The following is a 9,316-nucleotide window of genomic DNA, read 5'->3' as shown; positions in this document are numbered from 1 at the left end:
ATGTTTAAGCAATATGTTAGGATAGTACTATGTAATGGATTGGGTTGAAGACCTGCTGACAAACAGGAATCTGGACGTAGTTTTCGTCTGACAGGCGGAACCATAACAAATTTATTATCGAACCTGTCTCGGGGATGCGGAATAGAACCGTTGCCATTTATTTTCTTACATATAGTGATCTGCTGTTAGTAGCTTCTGGGCCCACTCACTGATGCTGTGATTATACACAGGAAGGGTGTGTCATCAGAAAATTGTGGTGAAATGTATATGATCAAAGCTTGGTGTTTAGACCATCAGGTGACGCGTAATATTAGGAAATACGCTGTTACGCACTCATGTTCGTTAGAAGACGTGATACATTTTACATTATCGCTGATAAGCTGTTGGGATAATCCCATGGCGGAATGAGATTTTCACTCTGCAGCGGAGTGTGCGCTGATATGAAACTTCCTGGCAGATTAAAACCTTGTGCCCGACCGAGACTCGAATTCTGGACCTTTGCCTTTCGCGGGCAAGTGCTCTACCATCTGACCTACCGAAGCACGACTCACACCCGGTACTCACAGCTTTACTTCTGCCAGTATCTCGTCTCCTACCTTCCAAACTTCTCTCCTGCGAACCTGCAGAACTAGCACTCCTGAAAGAAAGGATACTGCGGAGACATGGCTTAGCCACAGCCTGGCAGAAGTAAAGCTGTGAGTACCGGGCGTGAGTCGTGCTTCGGTAGCTCAGTTGGTAGAGCACTTGCCCGCGAAAGGCAAAGGTCCCGAGTTCGAGTCTCGGTCGGGCGCACAGTTTTAATCTGCCAGGAAGTTTCATATCAGCGCACACTCCGCTGCAGAGTGAAAATCTCATTCTGGAAACATCCCCCAGGCTGTGGCTAAGCCATGTCTCCGCAGTATCCTTTCATTCAGGAGTGCTAGTTCTGCAGGTTCGCAGGAGAGCTTCTGTAAAGTTTGGAAGGTAGGAGACGAGATACCGGCAGAATTAAAGCTGTGAGTACCGGGCGTGAGTCGTGCTTCGGTAGCTCAAATGGTAGAGCACTTGCCCGCGAAAGGCAAAGGTCCCGAGTTCGAGTCTCGGTCGGGCACACAGTTTTAATCTGCCAGGAAGTTTCAATCCCATGGCGGTCTACAATTCTATTGGAATCCCGCCGAAGCAGTGAAATGTAGAAGGGGGTTATTAATCAGAAATCTAAACTATGCAGATGTCAGATTCGCATTCACCGGAAGGTGCCCAATGAGATCTTACCTTGTACACAAACGAGGTGGCTTACAAATCCTCATACAACCTATCGTTCGTCACTGCGGGTCAGTTAGCGGTGTGTTGCGCTGCTCTACTTTGGAATATCGGCTATTTTTCTTGTTTTTAATGTCGCTGTTAATACATACCGATTAAACGAATATGGAACTAGACTAATTCTGTACCAGTGTATCGAATGACTACGTAAAATTCTGCTTCAACATTTTGTAACAGGAAACAAAACCGATGGTTTCCTTGGACACTTGGCATTTCATTTAAGATGATGGTAGCATTATTTGTTTCGGTCGACAAAATCAAATTAAATCAAATGTGTGTGAAATCTTATGGGACGTAACTGCTAAGGTCATCAGTCCCTAAGCTTACACACTACTTAACCTAAATTATCCTAAGGACAAACACACACACACCCATGCCCGATGGAGGACTCGAACCTCCGCCGTGACCAGCCGCACAGTCCCTGATTGCAGCGCCTCAGACCGCTCGGCTAATCCCGCGCGGCTTTCGGTCGACTCCAGCTACTATCTGAAGAAAACGAAATTTCATACATACACCAAAACAGCTGAGAAAATCCATCTGACACGTTGTATTTCCGATCACTAAGGTATTGGAAGGTGTCTGTAAATTTTTAATCAGATACTATATGGTGCTGCAGCTATGGAATGTTAATAACGATTCATTTCTGGACATATCCCCAACGACTAATAACGGAGATATAAAAAAAATATTAGAGTCGCTCTCTGGAATGATTGGCACTAAAATATGTAGCTCATTGCATCGATTATCTATACGTCTACCCGCACAGGTCCGATGCTGTCTAGCGAATGAATGATAATGTGCAGTTGGCATCCTGTTAGCGTTGCTGGTGGACGTATCTTAGACACGCAACTTCCATCACCTGCCGACTCTTATCTACCATATGTGGGCGAATTTCGACGGCTGGCAGCTTCGCGGCAGGGAGAACTTTGAGGACCGCTCTCCATCTATCTCTCTCTAAAGCAGCGTCATCTATCAGTCATGTAAAGGCGATTCTGACGTGCGTGGTATCTGTTAGTTGCAACTTGCTGCGTCTGATGTGAGCGGCCACGTCGCTCTCCAGTGAGCAGTCGCTGTTGTAGACCCTAAGTCAGCTACCTGGAGAGACGCTTGTGACCACGGAGACAATTACTGGTGGGGCTCCAGCTAACGTTATTAGTTTGATTTAAATAATAAAGTGCATACATCTATACCAATTTTTCTAACGCCTGTTATGAGTAGAGGTAGTAATTTTACAGCGTAAATCCAGTGATGTTGCGAGTGTGCATACTTGGATTTTATGCTGTTGTTTATAAGTCTACTGTAATCTCGCAACAGTCTGCTGTGATCTCGTAGTGTCACACTCCTCTAAGGCAGTCTTATAATGGTGTCAATGTTGTTAACAAACGAATAATGCAGGGACAAGTATCTCGTCACTTTTCTGCATAGCAAGAGCGTATTCGTTCCATTACGCTGTTTAACGTGGGATATTTTATTTATTAAAATATCACACTATGCCATACGTTTAATGGAAGATATACCTATATTAGTTAAAATAACGTGCTGTGATAATTGTTTAACGTGGGCTATCGGAGTATTTGTTAAAATATCTCACTGTGCTATTTGCTTAACATTTAAAGTGTCGCATTTATGTAAGTATTTGGTTGGTGATCTTGAAACGTCGGAGAAAATTAGTGTAATTGCAACAAATTACCCCAAAATTGTGAACAGCAATAGGAGACTGTCACACTTTGGAGTGCTTACAGAAAATTCCACTGCCGTACACAGTGATATTACGCATTAATTTACATCTACATATTTACATCTACACTGAAGCGACAAAGAAACTGGTACAGGCACGCGTATTCAAATACAGAGACTAGGCGCTTCAGTCTGGAACCGCGCAACCGCTACGGTCGCAGGTTCGAATCTTGCTTCGAGCATGGATGTGTGTGATGTCCTTAGGTTAGTTAGGTTTAAGTAGTTCTGAGTTCTAGGGGACTAATGACCTCAGATGTTAAGTCCCATAGTGCTCAGAGCCAAATAAAGACATACGAAAACAGGCAGAATACGGGGCTGCGGTCGGCAACGCCTATACAAGACAACAACTCTCTCGTGCAGTTGTTAGATCGGTTATTGCTGCTACAACGGCAGGTTATCAAGATTTAAGTGAGTTTTAACGTGGTGCTATAGTCGACGCACTAGCTATAGGACTCAGCATCTCCGAGGTAGCGACGCTGTGGGAATTTTCCCGTATGACCATTTCACGGGTGTGCCGCGAATATCAGGAATTTGTTAAAACGTCAAATCTCCGACATCGCTCCGGCCGGAAAAAGATCCTGCAAGAACGGAACCAACGGCGACTGAAGCGAATCGTTCAAAGTTACAGAAGTGCAATCGTTTCGCAAATTACTTTGGATTTGAATGCTAGGCTATCAGAAAGTGTCAACGTGCGAAACATTATCGATACGGGTTTTAGGAGCCGAAGGCCCACTCTTGTACCCTTGATGACTGCACGACACAAAGCTTTACGCCTCGCCTGAGCCCGTCAAGACCGACATTAGACTGTTGATGACTGGAAACATGTTGCCTGGTCGGACGAGTCTTGTTTCAAATTGTATCGAGCCGATGGACGTGTACGGGTGTGGAGACAACCTCATGAATCCGTGGACCTTGCATGTCAGCAGGGGACTGTTCAAGCTGGTGGAGGCTCTGTAGTTGTGTGGGACGTGTGCAGTTGGAGTGATATGGGACCCCTGATACGCCTAGATACAACTCTGACAGGTGACACGTACGTAAGCATCCTGTCTGATCACCTGCATCCGTTCACGTCCATTGCGCATTGCGACAGACTTGGGAAATTCCAGCATGACAATGTGACATCCCACACGTCCAGAATTGCTACAGAGTGTCTCCAGGAACACTTCTCAGTTTAAACACTTTCGCTGACCATCAAGCTTCCCAGACGTGAACATTATTGGGCATATGTAGGAAGCCTTGCAATGTGCTGCGCAGAAGAGATATCCACCCCCTCGTACCCTTGTGGATCTCTGAACAGCCCAGCAGAATCCATGGTGTCAATTTCCTCTACTTCAGACATTAGTCGAGTCCATTGCTGGTAAGCCTCTGTATGTGCTCGAATCTTACTAATTTCATGGCCCCTTTGTGAGATATACGTAGGAGGAAGCAATATATTTGTTGACTCTTCTAGGAACGCAAGCTCACAGAACTTTAACAATAAACCACACAATGCTGCACAAAACCTCTCTTGCAATGTCTATCATTGGAGTTGGTTGATCATCTCTTTGACGCTTTCTGTATGCTACATGGAACTGTAAGAAACGCGCCTCTCTTATTTGGATCGTCTCCGTTTTTTCTATCAGTCCTATCTGGTCTGTTATGTAGGAACATGTTCCTTGTAAACTTGGTACGTAGAAACATATTATTTGCTTAAATAATGCACTGTGGAAGTTGTTCAGTCTTGTATTTACATACGTCTTTGGAGTACGATCTTGAAAAGTGGGAGAAAGTCGGCCAAAACCGTAAAATTGTAAATAGCAATTGGAGGTGGTCATAAGTCGAGAACCTTGCAGAAAATGCTATGATGTCATTAAAATTACAATAAATCAGTGACATCTCTTCAAGTTTCCGTGTTACACAGTCATGCGTCAGACGATCTTATGTCAAAATTAAGATAATAACACCACCTTTTTTAAGTAGGATAACTCTGCTAGTGGTATTTTATAATGAGCCTTTCATTACGTTGCACAGACCTGCAACTGACACAACAGGGAAACTAACTACAGGGCGAAGGGGGAGGGGGGACTTGATTTAAGTCGTCCTATTGGCCTTAGAAAGATGGAGGGAGGAGGGGGGGGGGCGGGAGGGTGACCTTGATTTTGGAGCCAGAAACCTCACAGTGTGAAGAGTGATCTTCATTTACCCTCGACTGTTTAGTCACGCTATTGCCTGAGAGGCGTGGCTAGAGGGTTGTCTTGACACGTAACAAGTATCATGCCACACCCTGACGTTGAATTTACCTCACGGAACTGACCGAGATGCGTGGGCGGATTATCAAGTTACAACGTAACATTGAATCTGGCGCTTGAAACTGTTAATAGCTTTATTTATTTAAAGTTACTGGACTGATTCATAACGACGTTGGAGGTGAAAAATAAAGTGGTATTACATCTACCATTTGTGTAATTTTGACCTAAAATGTTTGACACCTCTTGTGTAAAAGCGATGTATTGTGCCTCCTATTTACGGAGTTTCGTGATATCTGAGACTGAAGAGCATGATTGTTTTGCAGACCGTTGTGGACGTTGTTCCCATACACTGGAAATTCTTCGCCGAAACAGCTTAATGTAGGAAGCTTTCATGATGCTCTGCTGTCTGAAAAGAACAGCATTTGTGGACAGAAATATTGTGTCTCCCAAACACAATCGTTTGCTGGAAATACTTTCGTAGAGAGCAGCACGGCTGAGGGTAGTTTCTGGCAAGCGCTGATTAGGAATGCCCTGAGTGCAGTGAAGCTTCGACCAACTCAAGAGCTCATTTCGTACAGGGAAGCTGTGAATAAGAGAAATAACAAAACAACTTGCGAGTCAAAACAGAACTGAAACAAAAATACAATTCGTCGTAAACAAGAAAATAACAGTTCAATAGGAACCGAAGCGGGTTTAAGTGCAACAGCAGGGTTGTTATCGTTAGACTGTTGATGGTGGGTTATCATAAAGTATAGTGAGTGGGTTTATGCCAACAGTCGAACGACGTGCAGTGTACTGTGCTTTCGCCGTTATCACCTGTCGCTTGCCAAATCATCCAGCTATTGAAGCTGCCTAAGGCAGCCACTACCAGTGTGATGCATAAATGCAAACCGCCAGGACCCTTTGTACTATCTCTCAATGCCATATGGATGTCACTGTCAGTTCAGTCATACCCATTTCTAAATCAACGCTTGAAGACAGAAAACGATAGCTCTTTCACAGTTGAGAAATCTGCCGTTTCTTCTGTTGCCTGAGTAACGTGATGGCCCAGTGGTATGTCAACGAACTCTCATCCAAGAAGAACGGTTCCTTGGTTTCTCCAAATTAAGGCGAATTTGGAGGCGTTTTCTTGGAAAAGGCCATGGTCGATTTCAGTCGAGTCACTGTCTATTTGGGCCGGCCGCGGTGGTCTAGCGGTTCTAGGCGCTCAGTCCGGAACCGCGCGACTGCTACGGTCGCAGGTTCGAATCCTGCCTCGGGCATGGATGTGTGTGATGTCTTTAGGTTAGTTAGGTTTAAGTAGTTCTAAGTTCTAGGGGACTGATGACCACACAAGTTAAGTCCCATAGTGCTCAGAGCCATTTGAACCACTGTCTATTTGGAGCTTAAGCTTATAACATTTACGGGACACCTAAAGGGTGTAACATTCACCTTGATAATGCTCTACCCTTACCATAATCTCTCGTTCGCCTCATGTCATCCCCTACCATGGGCGAGGGATCTAGATTTAGCGCCAGATCAATATTTTTAGTAGTGGTTTGGAGGGAGTTATGCATAAAATCTAAACTGGGACGAAAACAAGTGACATTTATTCCTAAACAGTTACACATATGAATAACAATGCCAGGTGTTCTCAGTGTCGCCTGAACGACGAGAGGCGTTCATTAAGTGAGGCAACACTTTCTTCTGGAAGCAGGTTGGTTTTATTCAGGATTCCAATAATCTACGAGGTGCATTCAAGTTCTAAGGCCTCCGATTTTTTTTCTAATTAACTACTCACCCGAAATCGATGAAACTGACGTTACTTCTCGACGTAAGCGCGCTGCAGACGTACACATTTTTCACAACGCTGACGCCATGATTCCATGGCAGCGGCGAAGGCTTCTTTAGGAGCAGCACGGCTGGTGAATGTGCGGCCACGGAGAGTGTCTTTCATTGTTGGAAAAAGCCAAAAGTCACTAGGAGCCAGGTCAGGTGAGTAGGGAGCATGAGGAATCACTTCAAAGTTGTTATCACGAAGAAACTGTTGCGTAACGTTAGCTCGATGTGCGGGTGCGTTGTCTTGGTGAAACAGCACACGCACAGCCCTTCCCGGACGTTTTTGTTGCAGTGCAGGAAGGAATTTGTTCTTCAAAACATTTTCGTAGGATGCACCTGTTACCGTAGTGCCCTTTGGAACGCAATGGGTATGGATTACGCCCTCGCTGTCCCAGAACATGGACACCATCATTTTTTCAGCACTGGCGGTTACCCGAAATTTTTTTGGTGGCAGTGAATCTGTGTGCTTCCATTGAGCTGACTGGCGCTTTGTTTCTGGATTGAAAAACGGCATCCACGTCTCATCCATTGTCACAACCGACGAAAAGAAAGTCCCACTCATGCTGTCGTTGCGCTTCAACATTGCTTGGCAACATGCCACACGGGCAGCCATGTGGTCGTCCGTCAGCATTCGTGGCACCCACCTGGATGACACTTTTCGCATTTTCAGGTCGTCATGCAGGATTGTGTGCACAGAACCCACAGAAATGCCAACTCTGTAGGCGATCTGTTCAACAGTCATTCGGCGAACCCCCAAAACAATTCTCTCCACTTTCTCGATCATGTCGTCAGACCGGCTTGTGCGAGCCTGAGGTTGTTTCGGTTTGTTGTCACACGATGTTCTGCCTCCATTAAACTGTCGCACCCACGAACGCACTTTCGACACATCCATAACTCCATCACCACATGTCTCCTTCAACTGTCGATGAATTTCAATTGGTTTCACACCACGCAAATTCAGAAAACGAATGATTGCACGCTGTTCAAGTAAGGAAAACGTCGCCATTTTAAGTATTTAAAACAGTTCTCATTCTCGCCGCTGGCGGTAAAATTCCATCTGCCGTATGGTGCTGCCATCTCTGGGACGTATTGACAATGAACGCGGCCTCATTTTAAAACAATGCGCATGTTTCTATCTCTTTCCAGTCCAGAGAAAAAAAATCGGAGGCCTTAGAACTTGAATGCACCTCGTACATTAGTCCCCACCTTTTTGACCACAAAACCGAATTTTGCAACATAATCTCCTTTCAATGCGACGGCCTTATGACATCTTATTGGGCGGCCCTGCACGCGCGATGGTACCATTCCACTGCATCAACAACCTTCTCGTCATCCATGTACTGCTTCCCGTGGAGTGCATCATTTATTGGGCCAAACAGATGGAAACTGGAAGGTGCGAGATCCGAGGTATAGGGTGTATGGGGAAGAACAGTCCAATGAAGTTTTGTGAGTTCTTCTCCGGTAAGCAGACTCCTGTGAGGCCTTGTGGTGTCATGGAGAAGGAGAATTTCGTTTGCATTTTTTGTGGCGACGAACACGCTGAAATCCTTTCTTCAATTTCTTGAGGGTAGCACAATACACATCTGAAACCTGGTAGTCAAGGAAGACAGGATTCGGTTACGATTGTGGAAGGGCAGTAATCAGTTACTGTTGGTTACATTTTGCAATTACACACATTTATTTTAAAACGGTAATTCCAGACTCAGCAATAAATAAAGATATCACATGTTATTAGTGAAGGAATAAACAACTGTGTAATTAATGGTGCTTTCAGTGCGTTACAATTTAACAAATGAGCATAAAATACAGACACAGCAAATAATGTTTTAAAAACAAGTGAATGTAATCCCAATTAGAATTTTAAGGCAAGTAACCACAGTCACGGCTGAAGGCCTTTAACGCCAAGAACGGCAATTATAAAAAAATTAGCAAACATACTATAAAACAGCAATGCAACAGCAAGGTAAATTTAAAATGACAGGCAACTGAACACCAAATGGGTGAGACAAAATGATGCTAAGCTTGGCAGCACAATCATTTAAACCTTCTGTAACGCCAAAAATGGCAATTATATAAAATAAAAAAAACATACAGTAAAACAGCAAATACAACAGCAAAGGTTAATTTAAAAGGACAAGCAACTAGCCACCAAACAGGTGAGACAAAAAGATGGTAAACATGGTAGCACAATGATTTAAACCTGCTGTAACGCCAAAAATGTCAATTATATAAAA

At 44.4% G+C, this 9,316-nt stretch overlaps 1 non-coding gene across 1 annotated transcript; it reads left to right on the top strand.

Moving 5' to 3' along the window:
• The first annotated feature begins 717 nt into the window (after positions 1-717).
• Positions 718-792, top strand: Trnas-cga. Its single transcript has one exon. It is a non-coding gene; the product is annotated as a tRNA-Ser (tRNA).
• Positions 793-9,316: the final 8,524 nt, after the last annotated feature.

The sequence above is a fragment of the Schistocerca americana genome, chromosome 6 (assembly GCF_021461395.2).
Source record: "Schistocerca americana isolate TAMUIC-IGC-003095 chromosome 6, iqSchAmer2.1, whole genome shotgun sequence".
NCBI lineage: Eukaryota > Metazoa > Arthropoda > Insecta > Orthoptera > Acrididae > Schistocerca > Schistocerca americana.
Note: the sequence above shows the minus strand (reverse complement) of the source record. Positions and strands in the feature narration are given on the sequence as shown.